General features: G+C 47.1%; 1 long non-coding RNA gene across 1 annotated transcript in view; it reads left to right on the top strand.

Moving 5' to 3' along the window:
* LOC309350064 overlaps window positions 1–22,739 on the top strand; it is a 961,019-nt gene that overhangs the window by 410,888 nt on the left and 527,392 nt on the right. The window lies entirely within an intron of this gene.

Below are 22,739 nucleotides of genomic sequence, written 5' to 3' on the forward strand. Positions count from 1 at the left end.
AATATAGTCCGGCCCCCCATAAGGTCTGAGGGAAAGTGGACCGGCCCCCTGCTGAAAAAGTTTGCTGGCCCCTGCCCTGGCCCCTCCACCTCTCACAGTCTCCTCTCCCTACCCTCCTGCCTGCCCCTGACACCTTGCTTGGCAGCAGACCCCCTCCACTTTGTGGGGATTGGAGCCCCTCTCTTCCCTGTCTAGACACAACAACTTTTGCACTGCAACTCACCGGGTGGACAAACGAAATCACTGCAAAGATGGACTTTCAGGCACAGAGAACACCAGCCTCTCAGCATTCTGGCCTTATACCAGAGCAGTTTTTACAATATATTATTTGATCAAATACACAACATGGGTTATACACGCCCTCCAACATTTCTCTAATGAAAATAGGGATGTCCTAAGGAAAAGCAGGTCGTTCTGGGATCAACTCAGGAACTGGGATGGCTTCTATCAATACGGGACTGTCTCTGGAAAAAAGGGAGACTTGGAGGATATGGGTTATAAAGAGCTGCCATATTGGAGACCCGGGCCAAAACTAACAAAATGAATTTTAGTTTGGGGACGCGGGTGGTGCTGTGGGTTAAACCACAGAGCCTAGGACTTGCCAATCAGAAGGTTGGCGGTTCGAATCCCCATGACGGGGTGAGCTCCCGTTGCTCGGTCCCTGCTCCTGCCAACCTAGCAGTTCGAAAGCACGTCCAAGTGCAAGTAGATAAATAGGTGCCACTCTGGTGGGTTTCCATGCGCTGCTCTGGTTCGCCAGAAGCGGCTTAGTCATGCTGGCCACATGACCTGGAAGCTGTACTCCAGCTCCCTCGGCCAATAAAGCGAGATGAGCGCCGCAACCCCAGAGTTGGCCACGACTGGACCTAACGGTCAGGGGTCCCTTTAAGGCAGGAAGAGCCAGCCTGCCTCACTAGTAGTGCAGGTGGAAAGGATCGAGGGTTCTTGGTGGACCACAAGTTGAACATGAGTCCACAGTTGCAGAGTGGGCAGGGACCCCGCAAGGATCACCCCATCTAACAAGCTGCAATGCAGGAATCAGGGTGCAAGACCCCCCCCCGAGATGGCCTTGGCCCTTTGCAGCCCCCGCCTGCTCTCCTGCCGGCCTCTCCCTTCCCTTCGTGCGGCGAGAGGCTGGCACTTCCACCGTGTCCCGTCTTGTTCCTCCTGCATGCCAAAGACATCATGATGCTCTGCTTTGATGGATGAGCCGTCCTCGCTGGTGGAAGCTCCACAGGCCTTTTAAATCAAGTTCTCCTGTCTTCCCAGCTTGTTTTTTGCTGCAAATAATCTCTGACAAGCCTGCCATTGCCTCTTGGAAGGAAAAAAAACCCCAACGCAGAGCAGATATATTTCCACATGATGAAACATCCACAAGCGAGAGACAGAAATACCCTGACCCATTTAATCGCCCGGCAAGCTGATCTGGGCTGCTGACCAGTTGTTTCCCACAGCTGCTGTGTCCTTGGGCTGATTCGTGGGAAGTATCAGAAAACAGGGTGTTACTGAGCTGCTCAGCCACGCTGGCACCCTGAACAATGGGGTTTCTCAGCTTCACTCAAGCAAAAGGCTTCTGCAAGCTCAAGGGAGGAAGCACATCAGAGTATAGTGGTACCTCGGGTTACATACGCTTCAGGTTACAGGCTCCACTAACCCAGAAATAGTACCTCGGGTTAAGAACTTTGCTTCAGGATGAGAACAGAAATTGCGCGGCGGCAGCGGGAGGCCCCATTAGCTAAAGTGGTGCTTCAGGTTAAGAGGTTAAGAACAGTTTCAGATTAAGAACAGACCTCTGGAACGAATTAAGTTCTTAACCCGAGGTACCATTGTATTGCTGGCTGCCTGGCCTCCCTGGTAGTGTGGCATCTGAATATAGACTGCATTTTTAATCAAGACTTATATTGGCTTATATCTTGATCAGGTTCCTAAATTAAATGGGCTTAGATTTTCAAATGTTTCATGCCAGGCAGAGAAAACCTTGGCCATTCTCCTAAGACAAGGGGGCCCCATTGATTTATAGTAGAAAAACAATTCTCAAAGTCATAAAAAGAGGAAATTAAAGGCTGAGAGCAAGGACACTGATCCTACATGATACAGAAGATAAAAAAGGCTGAGAAAACACTATTAAGAATGGGTAAATAGTAAAATAATACCAATGTGCCTCCCAGTAAAATGAGCCAGATCTTCTTTCTAAGGTTGAAAGGCCAAGAGCAGTGAAAAAGGCAACTGGCTTGGCTAGAAGAAAAGAGAACATTTTTGAAAAGTCTTTTCTAAAGCTGTTTCTTAAACTGAGAGAGTTAAAAAGGCAATAAATGTTGAGAAGAGCTAATGGGAGAAGCATCTAGCTGGCTGGGAAAGGAGGGGGAAAGGGGGAGGTGTACACTGAAGAGGTTTCTTTTTAAAAGCTGTGTTTTACTGAGTTCCTTCCTTTTTACTTTGAAAAGCTTTATTCTTTTAAGAGGCTACCTATGATAAATGTATGAAACATATTAGCTTAAATATATTGGCTTAAATGTAATTATGCAAAGGATTTAAGAAATGCTAGATTCTTATTTCATAGAGTCATATTGCAATAGGAGACCAGAGGGGCAAATGAGCCTAGCCCCCCTGCCAGACAGAAGACGCCATCCAAGCAGTCTTGATATATAGTTGTCAGGCATTTGTTTAGAAACCTTAAATGAAGGAAATCTTTCAATGTTGATGTGAAACTCAAGATCCTTGACATCTGTTGAACATAAAAATGTAAGATTAACCATTTGTTTTAGAAGGCAATAGGGCAAGGAGGGCAAGAGGTGAGCTGGTAATTAAGATTCCATGTAAGATATATTATTACTTATATGTCATATATATAGCTCTTTGTCTCCCTTATAAGGGCAAGGAAGTGGGTGTATCTTTTGTGGGTGTATCTTTTGTGATTGGTTCTAGCAAACAGCCAATAGGAATTTCAACCAGGCTGATTGGACAGAGGCAGCCACAGGAGGAGCAAAGGGGGCTGGATTAAGGGAATATAAGTGCTGGCCAGAATGGCAGGAGGCCAGGCCAGAGCTTGGTCACCATATACCACTGAGCCTCTCATTTATTTGTCTGACAAATAAATTATTATTTTAATTTCTCTATTGCTGCGTTGAATATTTCATTCCAGCTAAGCGTTAACCACAAGCAGGGTGCTACAGTAGGATTCAGGTAGGTAGCCATGTTGGTCTCATTACATATGCTAATCATCTGCATACTACCCCTTCCTTTTTTTGGAAGGACTTAACAGTTAACAGTTGTCAACAGTTGACCATACCCATTGAAGCAATCACCCTGTTTCCTACTCCCCTCCTGAGAAAAACCTCACCCCACCCTCCCACTATATAAAAGGGTCTGGTGACTTCTGTTTCAGTGTATCTGAAGAAGTGGGCATGCACACCGAAGCTTATACCCAGAACAAACTTAGTTGGTCTCTAAGGTGCTACTAGGCATTTTTTTTAAAAAAAATTTATATATTTCTCCCAGACAGGAGTTAAACTTGCTCTTATCGTCTGGGATGAACAAGAGTCCAGGGGGCAGGATCCCTCCGAACCCTTTGCAAACCACCAACCGCAGGCTCACATCTCTGTCTGGCCCCGGGGGGTGGGGGGGTGGGGAGAGAAGTGCCATTCTTGCCTGCAGTGTCCTGGCTGGGAAAATAACCAGGCATTGTTTTATAGAATCGTAGGGTTGGGGGGGGGATCCCTGGGTCTTCTAGTCCAACCCCCTGCACTGCATTTGGGGGAGATCACCAGTAGCAGGAAGGGTCAAGGTTGGGGGGCAGTGCCTGGCACAGGGTCTGAGCACCCACACTGGGCTGGACCCTGGAGACCCCACCGCCAACCCTGTGGGTGCCAGCCAGAGAGCCACGCTGCCTCTGACAGACAAGGAGCAAAGTTGGGGCTCCTGTGCCAGCTTGGACCAGGCTCCCTTGTTCAGCGCTGCCTTGGCGCACAGATCCGTGTCAAACCTGCCTGTGAAAGAGGCCTTGTTAATTCCTCAGCAAACAAGGCCATTAGTCAAAGGAGCGCCTCCCTGTGCAGCCAGCCAGCGGGACGGAAAGGGAGATTTTCTCAGAGTAATTTGAACAAATCCGGCCACTTCGTCCCACACTGGCTCTGTGCGCGGAGATAGCGGCGAGAAACAGTTCTTGGATCTAATTGGCAAACTTATTGCATATTCTGTTGCAAACAGGAGCCTGCCCAATTTCTCGCGTTTTCCTTTGTGGCTTAGTCGCTGCTGAGAGTTGTAAGGAGCGGGGGGAACCCGAACCAGCCCCATGTGAATTCAGAAGGACAGAAATTACCATAAAACTGCAACAATTACTGGAAGATGGGCTGCTGCAAACTGGGGGTGAAATTAGCTTTGGTGCAGCACAACTTGTGTATGCAGATCTCATTAAGAGAGACCACAGAAGGGCGCTGGGGCAGGGAAGAGGTCAGGCCCCGGGGGAAGGAGAGCCAAACCAGAGGTGGATTTAGGGGAGCAGGGCAGGTTGGGTCACTCTGGGGGCAAAGCCTTAGGGCTGCCACAACTAGGAGGGAGAATGAAAGGCAAGAGGCAAGGAGCCACTGAAATCTGGCTTTGCACAGCGTGCTGCTGACGTTTGAGACCCAGCAGTCCGTCACTGTCCAAACTCCCCTTTTGCCCTGCATTGATGGTGTGACTTTTGAAAGTGCACCTCTCAGTTCTCCCATAAGAACCCAAGGAGATCCTGCTGGATCAGGCCAGGGACACCCTCTGGTCCAGCCTCCTGTTCTCACAACCAGATGCCCCCAAGAGAAGCCCACAAGCCTGAGCTGAGCTCAAGAGCAACTCTTCTTTCCTGAGGTTTCCAGCAACTGGCATTCAGAAGCATCACCACCATGACCAGCAACCATCTGCCGTCTTCTCCTCCCCCTCCATGTCTAAGCCTCTTTTAAAGGTTGGTGCCCATCGATGGGGAAGTGGATGTCTAACCACAGAGCCTAGGGCTTGCCAATCAGAAGGTTGGCGGTTCGAATCCCCACAATGATGGGGTGAGCTCCCGTTGCTCGGTCCCTGCTCCTGCCAATCTAGCAGTTCGAAAGCATGTCAAAGTGCAAGTAGATAAATAGGTATTGCTCCAGCGGGAAGGTAAACGGTGTTTCTGTGCACTGCTCTGGTTCGCCAGAAGCGGCTTAGTCCTGCTGGCCACATGACCCGGAAGCTGTACGCCGGCTCCCTCGGCCAATAAAGCGAGATGAGTGCCGCAACCCCAGAGTCAGTCACGACTGGACCTAAGGGTCAGGGGTCCCTTTATCTTTACCCATTGATGGCTCCTGGGAGAACGAGTTCCATAGTTTAACTCTCCACTGCATGAAATCCTTGCCCGTTCCTGATCATTGTCCAATTTTATCCCTTTTTATTTCTTGCTCTCTGATATTGAAGACCACCATCAAGGTATTCCCACTAGAACAGTCTTAAAAAACAACAACACAAAAGCAACCTAGCACTTCTGAATCGTTGGGGTGCAGAATTTGTCTTTCTGGGAGTTCCAGCACTAAGCTCAACGTCTGAAAAGGAAATGGGCTCAGATCAGGGTATTGCGCTGAGAAGCAGAGGGGCTTTTCCAGAGGTTGCAAGAGTTCTTGCTGTGCTATAAATTATCAGAATTATAACTGAGAGCTTGAATCCCTGATGCTACAAAGTCTTGAAGCTTAAAGACATAAGCAAGGGATCTGTGTTTACAAGCGTGTGAAGATTCAGGTTCTCTGGCCTGTTTGGTGGTGAGGCAGCGGAAACCCAAAGCTCCCCCTGACATTCCCAGCTGCAGCTGGTATTCAGAGATACACTGGCTCTGAACATGGAGGCTCTATTATCTGTCATGGGCAATTGCTCTTGAGAGACCTCACTGACCATTACTGGGGGAGGTGTAGGAAGAGGTCGGGGTTAGCAGCAGCAGTCCCCTGAGCCTAAGTTAGCAGCCATCAACACGTCTTGTGGTAGAGAGTTCCGTTGTGTGGAGTTGTGTGGAATGTGCGCAGAAGTGTTCTCTTTCGTCTGTCCTGAATGCACTGGGCAAAAAATCCAAATCCAAATCCAAATGTTACCAGGTATCCAGGCATTAGGAATGACTTTCTGGTGGGGGAAACAGGTGACCTCAGGCCTTTGGCAGCTTTAAAACAGAGGCCAGGGACTTTTTCCTTTATTTTTTAATAAGTTTTATTAAATTTTACATTTTATATTCAACATATTAATCATATGAAAGAAAATTATTGTTGTTTAGTTGTTTAGTTGTGTCCGACTCTTCGTGACCCCCTGGACCAGAGCACGCCAGGCACTCCTGTCTTCCTCTCGCAGTTTGGTCAAACTCATGTTCGCAGCTTCGAGAACACTGTCCCACCATCTCGTCCTCCGTCGTCCCCTTCTCCTTGGGCCCTCCATCTTTCCCAACATCAGGGTCTTTTCCAGGGAGTCTTCTCTTCTCATGAGGTGGCCAAAGTCTTGGAGCCTCAGTTTCAGGATCTGTCCTTCCAGTGAGCACTCAGGGCTGATTTCCTTCAGAATGGAGAGGTTGGATCTTCTTGCAGTCCATGGGACTCTCAAGAGTCTCCTCCAGCACCAGAATTCAAAAGCATCAATTCTTTGGCGATCAGCCTTCTTGATGGTCCACCTCTCACTTCCATACATCTCTACTGGGAAAACCAGAGCTTTAACTATACGGACCTTTGTTGGCAAGGTGATGTCTCTGCTTTTTAAGATGCTGTCTACAATAAAGAAAGAAAATACAATAAGACAAAACACCCCTCACCCTGTGACTTCCTCAACTTCCCCTTCTGGTTCTTTAACTATTTGCTATTTCTGCTTAATTTTTTTCTTATTTTTCATCTTTTAGCTGAATGCTCTTATATTCTTATCATTTTGATACCAAATTTCCTTCCAATTACATCTTACGTTTAATTGATTTCCATATTGTTATTTCTTAACCTTTACTCCTCTTTTCTTAGTTTAAGTGTTTACTCAAACCCTGCTAGTGAGTCCATTTCCTTACAAAATTTAGGTAGATATGACATAAACGATTCCCAGTCTTTTTTAAAGCCTCCCTTATCTTTGTCTCTGAGTCTTTCCGTAAGTTTCGCCATTTCTGCATAATCCATAACTTGCCATTCTTCTTTCATTGGTATCTTATCATCTTTTCATTTGGGGGCTGGTAGAATCCTAGCCACTGTTGCAGCATACATGAACAATTTCTTCTGCTCTTTTGGTAGCTCCTGCCTTATGATACCTAAGAAGAAAGTTTCTGGTTTTTTAACAAAAGTTATTTTAAGCATCTTCTTATGGGATTCTTGAGCTCTGCTTCCTGCATTTCAGGGGGCTGGACTGCTTGACCACCAGGGTCCCTTCCATGCTTCTCTGTTGCTTTCCAACTGGAATTCATCCTCTACCTTCTGTTTCCTCTCTGCACCCAGAGAAGTGCCATCTGTGCCACCAGCTTGCTTGCCGTTTCATGGTGACCCCAAGAGACTCTGGCAGCCCACACAGGCAAGGGACCTTCGCTGGCATTCGGGGCTCAGCAGCCCCAGTCTGGCAGATCTATCTATAGGCAGATGAAATATTCACTATAAAATGCCTGCGTTAAGGAGGGTTCCTAAGGGATGGGGAATAAATGCGCATGGAAGCTGGAGCTGCAAGCTGCTCTCCTCCCACTGGAGTGGATGCTCGCCCTGGAGCTGGGACCCCTGCATTGCAGCGGGTTGGTCTGGATGACCCCTGGAGTCCCTTCCAGCGTCACAGTTCTATGGTTCTAGGATGCCTCCACTGCAGCCGAGGAGCAGAGGAGGCTGCCTGGCACTCAGCCACATCTCTCTCTCTCTCTCTCTCTCTCTCTCTCTCTCTCTCTCTCTCATCTATATCTATCTCTCTATCTCTCTAATCTGCCTATATCATCTATCTATCTGTCTATCTATCTAATTATCTATGTATCAACTATCTATCTATCATCTATCTATCTATCTATCTATCTATCTATCTATCTATCATCTATCTATCTATCTATATCTATCTATCTATCATCTATCTATATCTATCTATCATCTATCTATCTATTATCTATCTATCTATCTATCATCTATCTATCTATCTATCTATCTATCATCTCTATCTATCTATCTATCTATCTATCTATCTATCTATCTATCTATCTATCATCTATCTATCTATCTATATCTATCATCTATCTATCTATCAACTATCTATCTATCATCTCTCTCTCTCTCTCTCATCTATATCTAGCTATCAAATATCTATCATCTATCTATCATCTATTTATCTATCTGTCTGCCTGTCTATATCTATCTATATCTATCTCTCATCTCTCATCTCTCTCCCTCTCTCTCTCTCTCTCTCTCTCTCTCTCTATCTCTATCTCTATCATCTATCCTATCTATCATCTATCTATCTGTCTATCTATCATCTATCTATCTATCTATCTATCTATCTATCTATCTATCTATCTCTATCTATCTATCTATCTATATCTATCTATCTATCTATCTATCTATCTATCTATCTAATCTATCTATCTATCATCTATCTATCTATATCTATCTATATCTATCTATCTATCTATCTATCTATCTAATCTATCTATCATCTATCTATCATCTATCTATCTATCTATCTATCTATCTATCATCTCTCTCTCTCTCTCTCTCTCTCTCTATCTATCTATCTATCTCCATCATCTATCTTATCATCTATATCTCTCTCTCTCTCTCTCTCTCTCTCTCTCTCTCTCTCTCTCTCTATCATCTATCTATCTATCTATCTATATCTATCATCTATCTATCTATCAACTATCTATCTATCATCTCTCTCTCTCTCTCTCTCATCTATATCTAGCTATCAAATATCTATCATCTATCTATCATCTATTTATCTATCTGTCTGCCTGTCTATATCTATATCTCTATCTGTCTATCTATCTGTCTATCTATCATCTATCTCTATCTATCTATCTATCTATCTATCTATCTATCTATCTATCTATCTATCTATCTAATCTATCTATCTATCATCTATCTATCTATATCTATCTATATCTATCTATCTATCTATCTATCTATCTATCTATCTATCTATCTAATCTATCTATCATCTATCTATCTATCTATCATCTCTCTCTCTCTCTCTCTCTCTCTCTCTATCTATCTATCTATCTATCTCCATCATCTATCTTATCATCTATATCTATATCTATCTATCTATCTATCTATCTATCTATCTATCTATCTATCTATCTATCTATCATCTATTCCCTGCCTAAAACTTTCCAAGGCAGGGCAAGCTGAACAGCAGGATAAAAAAAAAAGGAGTGCTTTAATGCTGCCAAACTCTTTAAAAAAGTAATAAAGTTTATCAAATCAGCTTCCACTTTTGACACAGGAATGCGCAAGCTTTTGAATTGCACAAAACCTCCAACAGGAAATACTGGAAGATGTGCCTTAGGTGGGAGGTGCTGATATTTTTGCTAGGAGCTGCTCGTCCGGAAATTGCTACATGTCGGCTTCCTGTCAAAGGGCTGCCAATCGACTCCGGCAGCCTCTGTTGCTCTGGCTGAGAAACGGACCCGCCAATTCAAGGAGGTTGAAGGGGAAATGAGTTGCTTCTCCTTCTGCATTGCCATTCATCTCTCATGAGAGATGTGACGACTGAACAGCTAAACCTCCCCAGACCCACAAGAACGCCTGGAGAGACCCAGTGGACTAGAGACTTGAATACACATCATAAACTTGCACGAAGCAGTGCTTCCAACTTTAAGCTGCTTTTTCCAATAAATGACAGACCAGCTGCTATTGTTGTTGCTTCATTGTATTGCAAATTATGCTTATTAGATGTGGAAAAGCAATACAATTCTTAAAAACCAACCAACCGGTGTGTTTTCCAGTCTGCTTAAAAACACAAGCATCTCTTGATTATTTGAAATAATAATAATAATAATAATAATAATAATAATAATAATAAATTTATTAGTTATATGCCACCCATATAACTGGGGTTGCCCCAGCCACTCTAGGAGGCTTCCGTCAAAATATCAGATCTTTCTGGGAGTCCAAGTTGGGACTTCATTTGACACCAGGCCATCGCCCTGATTGCGAAGGATTCTCCCTTGCATTGCGTGGCGCTGATATCAGCAGCTGGGCTTTTCATTCCAGAGCTTTGCCTTTTTTAAAAACATGGTTCGTGGTGACAATTACGACCCTCGCACCCTCAGTGCGGGCAAGGATGGTCAGCTCATTACAGGCGCCGTGGGGGGAGGGGTGGGGGGACACAAGATAATGAAAACTGTCTCCAACAGGTTGTGCATTTGTCTGACAACAGATTTGTCAGGGTTTGGGAGCATCGGGATGGTTCAGGCCATGGTGCTGCATGCCAAGGGCTGGGTTGCCTTGGTAATCTCTCGGCACAGGCAAGCAATGATATGATATTAGCAACCAGCTCCTCTCATGAATATAAAACACTTGTGGGGGGGGGGGGAGGCCGTTATTCCTCACGGTGGTGCGGCTGATAGGAGTGTGAGGCGTGAGGAGGAAAGGCGGAAGGGGGGAGGCATGTGCCCTGCAAAGGAGCCCCATGCAAGCCCCCCCCCCCCATGGCAAGACCTCGGTTTCAAGGGGTAATTGCAACTGCATCGTAGGATGTGGAGTTGGAAGGGACCCAAAGGGGTCCTCTAGTCCAACCCCCTTTAGCAACGCAGCTAAAGAATTGTCCCTGGCTAAGGCCCTTTCCCCGGGACGCAGGTGGCGCTGTGGGTTAAACCACAGAGGCTAGGACTTGCCAATAAGAAGGTTGGCGGTTTGAATTCCCGTGACGGGGTGAGCTCCCGTTGTTCGGTCCCTGCTCCTGCCAACCTAGCAGTTCAAAAGCACGTCAAAGTGCAAGTAGATAAATAGGTACCGCTCCGGCGGGAAGGTAAACGGCGTTTCTGTGTGCTGCTCTGGTTCGCCAGAAGAGGCTTAGTCATGCTGGCCACATGACCTGGAAGCTGTACATTGGCTCCCTCAGCCAATAAAGCGAGATGAGTGCCGCAACCCTAGAGTCGGTCACAACTGGACCTAATGGTCAGGGGTCCCTTTACTTAAGGCCCTTTCCTAAGAGCTCTTTTAAGGCATCACCCAAGGCTTACATCAGGGGTCCCCAAACTAAGGCCCGAGGGACTCGTTTATCCAGCACGCAGCGACCCCTGCCGTCTGCCATTGTGGTGTAGTTGTTAAGAGCGGTGGACTCATAATCTGGGGAACCGGGTTCGCGTCTCCGCTCCTCCACATGCAGCTGCTGGGTGACCTTGGGCCAGTTACACGTCTCCAAAGTCTCTCAGCCCACTCACCTCACAGAGTATCTGAAGAAGTGTGCATGCACACGAAAGCTCATACCTAGAACTAACTCAGTTGGTCTTTAAGGTGCTACTGGAAGGAATTTTTTTATTTTGTTTTGACCTCACAGAGTGTTTGTTGTGGGGGATGAGGGGAAAGGAGAATGTGAGCCGCTTTGAGACTCCTTTGGGTAGTGATAAAGCGGGATATCAAATCCAAACTCTTCTCTTCTTCTTCTTCTTCTTCTTCTTCTTCTTCTTCTTCTTCTTCTTCTGCCACCACTGCCCGCTCATACCGGCGCTGCGCTGCGCAGCGCAGCTGCCCACTTCTGGGTTGGAAATAGCTTGGGCGCATGCGCAAGCGTTATTTGCGCATGCGCAAGTGGGTCGGAGGAAGCCCGTGCACATGCGCACAAGCTATTTTCGGTGCTCCTCCGACCTGGAAGTGCACCGGAAATAGCGTGTGTGCACACATATGGGCACGCTTTTCCCCGCCCTCCGGCCCGCCGCACAATCGGCGCTGGAGACACCAAACTGAGGTGCAGTAAGGTTGCTGACCCCTTGCTTACATGAATAGGGTAGGGCTGTCTTACCCATAGGCGCTATGGTTGCGGGACACCTGGGCACCAGGCCAAGAGTCCAGGGCCCAAGAGTGAGTCCGGGGAAGAGTGCCACAGTGGGCTCTTCTGCTGTGGGTGGCTCTGCGCCGTGCGTTCAGGGGCGACCGAGCCAGCGAGACGCTGAGGTGGCTAGCCGGCTCCACTCTCTTGTGTGCCTGGGACTGGGCAACCCCAGCGCCGCATATGCTTAAGACAGCCCTGAGCAGCCCTTAAGCATATGCTTAAGACAGTCTTCTCCATTTGAGGTTTTTCAACAAAGGTTGGGGGGTCACCTGTCAGGGATGTTTTAGCATTGCAGGGTGTTGGACTGGATGACTCTTGGAGTCCCTTCGAACTTCACAGTTCTATGATTCTATGAATTTCACAACCATTAGGACAGCATAGGCCAGGGGTCAGCAAACTTTTTCAGCAGGGGGCCGGTCCACTGTTCCTCAGACTTTGTGGAGGGGGCAGACTATATTTTGAAGAAAGAAAGAAAGAAAATGAACGAATTCCTATGCCCAACAAATAACCCAGAGATGCATTTTCAATAAAAGGACACATTCTACTCATTAAAAAGCACACTGATTCCTGGACCATCCACGGGCCGGATTTAGAAGGCAATTGGGCCGGATCCAGCCCCCGGGCCTTAGTTTTCCCACCCGTGGCATAGGCCAATACCTTCCTAATCTGTCTCCCGAGGAGCCTCGTGCTTTGTAGGAAGAATATTTCTGAGATTCAGAGGGCCATCCTTTTTCTGTTTCATGTAAGAACCTGTCTGTGAAAGAGGAGAAGGAACTTTGCCGTGGGTTGCCTCTTTAATTAAAGACGAACACAAGCTGGTCTCTGATATTTGCCTTTTATCGGTCTTCTTAGCTGTGATTATCCAGTCCAATAAAACAGCATCTTCTCAGGTAATTATAGTTGGAAAACAATTAGCCCTCCTGTCTCTTGCCACATGCTCCATCACAGCTTTTCATGCACTGTCACCTGAAATCACCTCCAAGTTTGCCAAGGAGGCAACTCAAGGCAGCTCTGGGGCATGTAGGAGCCACATGGGCACGGCCCCCAAACACTACACCAGCTCTGTGCCAGGGACCAGCTGGCAGTGCGTGGGTGGGCACAAGGTCCACAGACTCAATTTAGTTTTCGGCTCACATTAGCAGATGCTTGAAAATGCTATTTGTGGTTGTTTCTCAGATGCTGAATTGGATGAATGATGCCAAATGCGTTTGGATCACTGACCACAGGCTACTAATGTGTGCAGACTTCTCTAGGGGCTCCCATGGGAAGCCTGGCTAGCTATCAGAGGGGGATTTAGGGGAGTGCAAACGAACTAGGGGTAGATTCTTTGGGGTGCAGGAACTATGCTCCAGAAAGGAGAGCAAGAGACGAGAGGTGCATAATTTTGGTGTTGCAAAGGGCGCAATGGAGATTTGAGACCCCAAAGCCGGTCTCCCTGATGGACTCCTCATACCCCTCCAAAGGGCTCCCCACTTTGCTTCCTGAGATCCTTTTAACTTGAGATGTCTGGGATCTTGCGTCCGGGAAGCAGAGCTCCACCAGTTAACTCTGGTCCTGTTAAATGCATTCAGCGACTGCTCAGTCATTGCAATGTCAGAGGACAACTGGAGTCTCTGAACAGGTGACCAGAGATTAGAGACATGCAATCTCTCCTGATGTAGCTTGTAATTGAGCTTGTAAAATAGAGTAGGGTTCATCACGACCCCTCAAGAAGGCCATTGTGGGAAGAGAGCGGCATAGATCACACTGGCAAACGAGAAGCCCACTCAACGCCTGGGGTCATGGAGGACATTCTTAGGTCTAGTAATCCTGCTGCCAGGCTGGACATGGAAGGGGTCAGAGTTGGGATCTGGGTTCTTGTCCCTGCCCTTCGGGTCCTGGCTAGGCGGCCTGTTGGTTTCAGCTGAAAGCCACTGGCAACATACTTTGCAACTTTTTCTGTAGCAGATTGTTCCTGGGTGCCAGCCTTGCACTAGTGATGGAAAAGACTCGTGCAACTGCTTCAAACACGCTGCGTGTGAACGCTGGGAGTGCAGCTTGGATGCACAGCGAGTGATGCAGCCCTTAATTCCTGCACGTGTTTGGGAAGTATTTCTGGCTCGTGCTTCAGCTGGCTGGCCTCAGGCGCTCTGCTGTTCTGAGCACAACGGCCTTGGAACCCAAAGCCTGGGTGGGGGGTCCTGAGACCCTGGGGGGAGGACAGCGGAAGCAGCTGAGAAGCATCTGGGCCAGACCCATTTCCAGCTGACTGCTTCCAAAAGTCGCTGTGCAGCCAGCCGGGCAAAGGATGCTCAGACCCCCCCAACACAAACACACAAACTCACACCATGAATGTTGTTTGTAGGACTGTCATAGCCTACCTGTTGTGGAGGTGGGGAGAGGATTAACAAAATCAACTTTCCTGGCAAAGTGGGAACACCCTCTCGCCCCCCTAAGTTTAGGATATTCCACACCTTTCTTCAGCAGAGTTTCTTTTCCTTTGAGAAAAATAAGTGGCTCACGTAAATGTAAACCAAGCTTTCAGAATACTGTAGCAAAATAGCAGAATGAGAGAAACTAAAGATAACAACATGAGGCGAGTCTGAGGCGAGAAGCAAGAGGAAGCTGTTGGTCTCTCTTAAGGGACATTTTTTCATGGAAGAGACCCTGAAGGGAGGGTGAAATATACTCGGAGTCCTGTAGTGATTTCATGCTCTTTATTGCAGCTTGTAAAACAGTGACTTAATTGCCCCCCCCAAAAAAAACCCAGGCTTTTATATACATTATTTACACAATGAGTCCCGTCTGATTGGCTGATTCTGCTTCCCTCCTAGAAGCCTGGTTGGTCTTTTCCTGCAAGCAAATCAGTTGTTGCATTCTAGGATCATACTTGCCTATTGTTCTAGGATCCAAGGTTAGTACATAACAGAGGGGCTGATCCCGGAGCAGAACACACAAGCCCCGCCTACCAGATCACAAGTGCTCTATGGATCAAATTAGGCCCCAGGGTTTTTCTTACGCCACCTGCTTGCATGAAGTCTTGCTTGTCGCTCAGAGGAGTGACAGAGGAGAAGATGGTGAAATGCAAACAGGGGATACAGAAAGGGCTGAACTCCTCAATGCCTTCTTTGCCTCAGTCTTCTCCGATAAAGAAAACAATGCCCGACCTGAAGAATTTGGAGCAAATGATTCAGCAGAGGAAACACAGCCCAGAATAACTAAGGAGATAGTACAAGAATACTTGGCTAGTTTAGATGTATTCAAGTCTCCAGGGCCAGATGAACTGCATCCAAGAGTATTAAAAGAACTGGCAGATGTGATCTCAGAACCACTGGCAGTCATCTTTGAGAATTCCTGGAGAACAGGCGAAGTCCCGGCAGACTGGAGGAGGGCAAATGTTGTCCCTATTTTCAAAAAGGGGAAAAGAGAGGGCCCAAATAATTACCGCCCAGTCAGTCTGACATCAATACCAGGGAAGATTCTGGAGCAGATCATTAAGCAAACAGTCTGTGAGCACCTAGAAAGGAATGCTGTGATCACCAATAGTCAGCATGGATTTCTGAAAAATAAGTCATGTCAGACTAACCTGATCTCGTTTTTTGACAGAATTACAAGCCTGGTAGATGAAGGGAACGCAGTGGATGTAGCCTACCTTGATTTCAGCAAGGCATTTGACAAGGTGCCCCATGATATTCTTGTAAAGAAGCTGGTAAAATGCGGTCTTGACTATGCTACCACTCAGTGGATTTGTAACTGGCTGACTGACCGAACCCAAAGGGTGCTCATCAATGGTTCCTCTTCATCCTGGAGAAAAGTGACTAGTGGGGTGCCACAGGGTTCTGCCTTGGGCCCGGTCTTATTCAACATCTTTATCAATGACTTGGATGATGAACTCAAGGGCATCCTGATCAAATTTGCAGATGACACCAAACTGGGAGGGGTGGCTAACACCCCAGAGGACAGGATCACACTTCAAAACGACCTTGACAGATTAGAGAACTGGGCCAAAACAAACAAGATGAATTTTAATAGGGAGAAATGTAAAGTATTGCACTTGGGCAAAAAAAATGAGAGGCACAAATACAAGATGGGTGACACCTGGCTTGAGAGCAGTACATGTGAAAAGGATCTAGGAGTCTTGGTTGACCACAAACTTGACATGAGCCAACAGTGTGACGCGGCAGCTAAAAAAGCCAATGCAATTCTGGGCTGCATCAATAGGAGTATAGCATCTAGATCAAGGGAAGTAATAGTGCCACTGTATTCTGCTCTGGTCAGACCTCACCTGGAGTACTGTGTCCAGTTCTGGGCACCACAGTTCAAGAAGGACACTGACAAACTGGAACGTGTCCAGAGGAGGGCAACCAAAATGGTCAAAGGCCTGGAAACGATGCCTTATGAGGAACGGCTAAGGGAGCTGGGCATGTTTAGCCTGGAGAAGAGGAGGTTAAGGGGTGATATGATAGCCATGTTCAAATATATAAAAGGATGTCACATAGAGGAGGGAGAAAGGTTGTTTTCTGCTGCTCCAGAGAAGCGGACACGGAGCAATGGATCCAAACTACAAGAAAGAAGATTCCACCTAAACATTAGGAAGAACTTCCTGACAGTGAGAGCTGTTCGACAGTGGAATTTGCTGCCAAGGAGTGTGGTGGAGTCTCCTTCTTTGGAGGTCTTTAAGCAGAGGCTTGACAACCATATGTCAGGAGTGCTCTGGTGGTGTTTCCTGCTTGGCAGGGGGTTGGACTCGATGGCCCTTGTGGTCTCTTCCAACTCTATGATTCTATGATTCTATGATTCTATGATTCTATGATTCTATGATTCTATGATTCTATGATTCTATGATTTGTGTGTCTGTTGCATTTATATCCCACCTTTTTCTGCAAGGAGCTCAAGGTGGCCTAGAATCATAGAATCATAGAGTTGGAAGAGACCCCAAGGGCCATCGAGTCCAACCCCCTGCCAAGCAGGAAACACCATCAGAGCACTCCTGACATATGGTTGTCAAGCCTCTGCTTAAAGACCTCCAAAGAAGGAGACTCCACCACACTCCTGGGCAGCAAATTCCACTGTCAAACAGCTCTCACTGTCAGGAAGTTCCTCCTAATGTTTAGGTGGAATCTTCTTTCTTGTAGTTTGGAACCATTGCTCCGTGTCCGCTTCTCTGGAGCAGCAGAAAACAACCTTTCTCCATCCTCTATGTGACATATATTTGAACATGGCTATCATATCACCCCTTAACCTCCTCTTCTCCAGGCTAAATATGCCCAGCTCCCTTAGCCGTTCTTCATAAGGCATCGTTTCCAGGCCTTTGACCATTTTGGTTGCCCTCCTCTGGACACGTTCCAGTTTGTCAGTGTCCTTCTTGAACTGTGGTGCCCAGAACTGGACACAGTACTCCAGGTGAGGTCTGACCAGAGCAGAATACAGTGGCACTATTACTTCCCTTGATCTAGATGCTATACTCCTATTGATGCAGCCCAGAATTGCATTGGCTTTTTTAGCTGCCGCGTCACACTGTTGGCTCATGTCAAGTTTGTGGTCAACCAAGACTCCTAGATCCTTTTCACATGTACTGCTCTCAAGCCAGGTGTCACCCATCTTGTATTTGTGCCTCTCATTTTTTTTGCCCAAGTGCAATACTTTACATTTCTCCCTATTAAAATTCATCTTGTTTGTTTTGGCCCAGTTCTCTAATCTGTCAAGGTCGTTTTGAAGTGTGATCCTGTCCTCTGGGGTGTTAGCCACCCCTCCCAGTTTGGTGTCATCTGCAAATTTGATCAGGATGCCCTTGAGTCCATCATCCAAGTCGTTGATAAAGATGTTGAATAAGACCGGGCCCAAGACAGAACCCTGTGGCACTCCACTAGTCACTCTTCTCCAGGATGAAGAGGAACCATTGATGAGCACCCTTTGGGTTCGGTCAGTCAGCCAGTTACAAATCCACTGAGTGGTAGCATAGTCAAGTCCGCATTTTACCAGCTTCTTTACAAGAATATCATGGGGCACCTTGTCAAATGCCTTGCTGAAATCAAGGTAGGCTACATCCACTGCGTTCCCTTCATCTACCAGGCTTGTAATTCTGTCACAAAACCAGATCAGGTTAGTCTGACATGACTTATTTTTCAGAAATCCATGCTGACTATTGGTGATCACAGCATTCCTTTCTAGGTGCTCACAGACTGTTTGCTTAATGATCTGCTCCAGAATCTTTTTTTTTTTTAAAGATATTTATTAAAATTTTTCAATTTAATACAAAAAGACAAAACAACAGACAAAAAAGCAAAAATACACTATTAAAACAAACAAAACAAAACAAATATAGTTCCCATTTCTTATTTTCATTACCTTGTATCCCGGACCTCCTCTCACCTCCCCCTTTTTGTATTCCAATTCAGATTCTTAATTCAGCAAATCCTTATTCTGCTCCAGAATCTTCCCTGGTATTGATGTCAGACTGACTGGGCAGTAATTATTTGGGTCCTCTCTTTTCCCCTTTTTGAAAATAGGGACAACATTTGCCCTCTTCCTACGTGGTTTCCCTCTTCCTCATTATTCCCCACAAGGACCCTGCAAGGTAGGTTAGGCTGAGTGCGGAAAGGCAAGAATGTGACAGGTGGAAACTCTGGTAGCAAAAGGGTCAAGGAATCACAGAAAGGTCAAGTTGGAAAGGTCTACAAGGCCCCCATAGGGGGAATCTCAGCTCACTCATCCCTGGCAGATGGCCAGACAGCCTCTGCTGAAAAACCCTCAATGGAGGAGAGTCCACCACCTTCCATTCTACTGCCAAACAGCTCTTGCAACTAGAAAGGTATTCCTCATATTTAGTTGGAATCTGAGTCCTAGAGAATAAAAGTTCAGGTGGCCCTTCCTGTTGAGCAGATGGTGACCATCAGCTCAGCCTGAAGCAACCAGGCAGCCTTGCCAAGGGGGCTCTGGGCAGGGGGCTGTGGAAACAGAAGGTCTTCTGGTCATTCCTCATCTAGGGAGGGGGTTGCTTTCAGAACTGGAACCCTGGCACAATACCTGCAAAAGGAAGCAATTTTTTGGTGCAGCTCCTCCTCCTAGCCAAGTCCCTGGAGACTAATCCTGGTTTGCCACACGGGAGGAACCACATCTCAAGAGTCTGGCTTTCTGCTCTCAGCTCCAAGCCAGTTCTGACCTGGTCCAACTCCACTGCAGCTTTTCAGCCTGTTTGGAAAAAGAGAGCCCTGTTGTTGTGGCTGCTGCCACCTTGGCCTCTGAAATTCTCTTCACTGTGTTTGTTTGGTAAAGCAAAGCCCTGATAGGTTCTATTTGAACAGCTTTTCCAGACCTATCTATCACGGATGGTTCATATATAATCATAGAATTGTAGAGCTGGAATGTTCCCAAGGGGTTATCTGGTCCAACCCCCTGCAATGCAGTACAGTATGATTGCATTTTGGACACATTTAACTTCTGTGATTCCAGCCATACGGGAGTGGTGGCAGAATGCTTGAAATGGAAAGGGCTCCCTTGTTTGCTGGGCAATGCCCACACCACAGGCTGCGTCCTGGAGCAGAGAGGATTCTGTCTCTCTGCCCCCCACCCTCTAGGTTCAGGACAGCTCTGCGCACATGTGGGGCCCTGGGAACCAAATCCCCACGTAAGAGGCAATTGCACTGTGTTCAGTGAGTGTACAGCTTGTTGATGTGTAAAGACTGTTCAGCATAACATGTGAAGAGGCCTCCTGCCAAAGTGGGGGCTGAGTGTGCCTTCTTTGCAAAACCTGGAGGTGCCAACGGCCATCTCATCCCTGAAAGACACACTCCTCCATTGTCTCCAGAGGCAGAACAACGCCAGTCTCATCCCCGAAATGGGGCAGATGCATTTTGCAAGTGGGGGCTGGGGAGGATGTCTGAAACCCACAGAGCCTTAGGAACATAATAAGAGTTTGCTGGATCAGGCCAATGTCCCACCTGGTCCAGCATCCAGTTCTTGCCAGATGCTTGTGGGAAACCAGCAAGCAGGATCCAAGCACAGGTGTTTGGAAGCCTTGCTGCCTCTGACCATGAAGGAAGAGCATCACTATCATCATCATCATCATCATCATCATCATCATCATCATCATCATCATCCCTTTTATTGGCATCACATGCAAACATCCAAAACAAGTCAATACAGAATACAGCTCAGTCGGACAAGATATAACCAGGCATGTTGGGATACGCTACTTTCAACGATCCTAACGAGAGATTGTAAGAAATTTTGGAAGGCTGTAGCAGACCCTCCACAGACACAGGGTGATTCACTGACATGGATTCCATCTTTATCATGGGGAGACTTTCCACACACGACTTTTCCAGCCAGCGACATCTTTAAGTGTGAAGCGCTCATCATCTTTGGCATTATGACTTGGAGGATTTTATCTGCATCTTCTTCCACACACAGCCGGCGCAGTTCTGAGAGGGCTGTGAGAAGCGAGTGCCTTGGCATTCTCTTCCCTACAAAGTTAGCTATCAGCTGGATTTAGCAAATGTCTCCGCCCCTCCCCCCTTCCTCTGTGTGCAGCTTCCCAGATACCACATCAATCTCAAAATGTCATTGACAGAAATGGCATGAAGATGTTGCCTAGACGAAAGTGCCAGCCCCGCCCCACCAGATTTTAAAAGTAGGTGCTTGTCTCGCTTGCTGAGGACACGACAGAATAGGGTGCAATTAAAGGGGGTGTCTGAAGCATCCTGCAAATCATCATCATCATTTCTTAAACGATATTCAGTGGTACCTCAGGTTACAGACACTTCAGGTTACATACGTTTCAGGTTACAGACTCCGCTAACCCAGAAATAGTACCTCGGGTTAAGAACTTTGCTTCAGGATGAGAACAGAAATTGTGCGGCAGCAGCAGCAGGAGGCCCCATTAGCTAAAGTGGTGCTTCAGGTTAAGAACAGTTTCAGGTTAAGAACAGACCTCCGGAACGAATTAAATACTTAACCCAAGGTACTACTGTACACTAATTGCAAATAAAAAGAAAATATTACAAATCTAGTCCAACATCCTGTTCTCACAGTGGCTGAACAAATGCCCATTATGGAAAACCTACAAGCATGATTCATGCGCAAGAGTCTCTCCCCTCCTGGGGCTTCCAGCAACTGGTTTTTAGAAGCATTGCTGCTTCCATCTATGGAAGCAGAGCAGAGCCATCCTAGCTAGGAGACATGGACAGCTCTCTCCTCCTCCAGGAATGTGTCCAATCTTCTTTCTAAAGCCATTCAAGGGAGTTGGCCATCTTTGCCTCCTGTGGACAAGAGTTCCGCAGCTGAACTATGTGCTGTGTAAAATTCATCATTTTATGGGTCCCAAATCTTCCAACATTCAGCTTTGCTGGATGTCGGAATGTTCTAATATAATAATAATAAAAATAATAATTATTATTTATTTATACATACATACATACATACCCTGCCCATCTCGCTGGGTTTCCCCAACTGCTCTGGACAGCTTCCAACAAAATATTAAAATACAGTGGTTTCTAAAGGGAGAAAACCCTTTTTCTATCCACTTTCCTCCTGCCAGGCATCATTTTATCCCCTCCTCCCCTGTTGCCTCTCATTCACCTTTTTTTCCAAGCAAAAAAGCCCTTTCCTCACCCCCACCCCATCACTTGGGCTGCCCTTTTCTGAACCCTTCCATTGTGCCTCATCATCCATATTCATGCGCAAGGCAGTGCAGTGCTCTCTGCATCCCTGATCCCAGACACCGAAGGACAATGGTTGATTGGTGTGTGAGAGAAGCAGGGAGAAGTTGCACCTTCCTCTTGGCCACAACCAGGGACACGGCTTCGCACTGCACGATGGAGGGCCTGAACTCATCCGCAATAGGCCAATGAGCTCATTTGGGGCTGGGGCTGCTTCCAAGCGCCTGCTCTCATCATCGGTGTGCCATTAACAATCTGTTCAGCTGCTCAGCCTCTCGTTCCATCCAAACTGTGCCGGAGTTTTTGAAGCAGGGCCAGGCAACCCAGCTGGCCTTCTGAGAGCTGCGGCGGACCTCCTTTGTCTCCCTCTCAGGTGTGACCAGGAGAGCAAGCGCCTGACCTTTAGAAGGAGCCACTGGCAGTGAAATGTCAGCTCTGCAAAATCATGGCCAGGTTGCATTGACCAGCTGAGCTGGAGCTTTGAAAGGGAGAGGAGGCCGGCTTCCCAAATGTCGGGAAGAAAAGCCACAGATCTTGCTCCGGTCCATGATGTTATACTGGGAGGCCAGCAGGAGCTTCCTCAGGGCTGGGGCTGCAACAGCCCACCTCTGAAGCAGCCACAGCTCTGAGATGTGTCTGGGACTTGGGGAGGCCACCATAAACTTTGCTAACCTCCTTTGGATAGAGAAGACCCTGATCTGACTCAGGCCAGTGGATGAACCTGAGGTTCCTGCTGTAATTCTGGTGGGTGCAGCCAAGCTAGGATTTCTGCTGGTCTCTGCAAGGATTTTGTGGCATGAAGGAGATCTCTGGCCTTTCCAATACACAGGCATGTCACTGTTAGAATTCAGGCTCGGTCAGAGGTATGTGCCTATCTATCCAGGCACCGGCTGAATTCCTTTGACCTCCCTCCGGCAACCCCCGGCAGGAAAAACACACGAGGTCCGTTCCGGCGATTTTCCTCAGGCTGTGAGAAAAACACACCAACTGCTTCTCCTCCTTCTCCTCCTCCCTGCATATCCCCAGGGAGGGGAATCAGACTCAGACAGAAATTTAACTACATGCTTTTATTCCTGTCTTTAGCAGTCATACAGTCAAAGATGTCTGCTCTCTTCAACAAACAGAGAGAAACTC

This window comes from Podarcis erhardii (assembly GCF_964252035.2).
Source record: "Podarcis erhardii genome assembly, chromosome: 1".
Classification (NCBI taxonomy): Eukaryota; Metazoa; Chordata; class Lepidosauria; order Squamata; family Lacertidae; genus Podarcis; species Podarcis erhardii.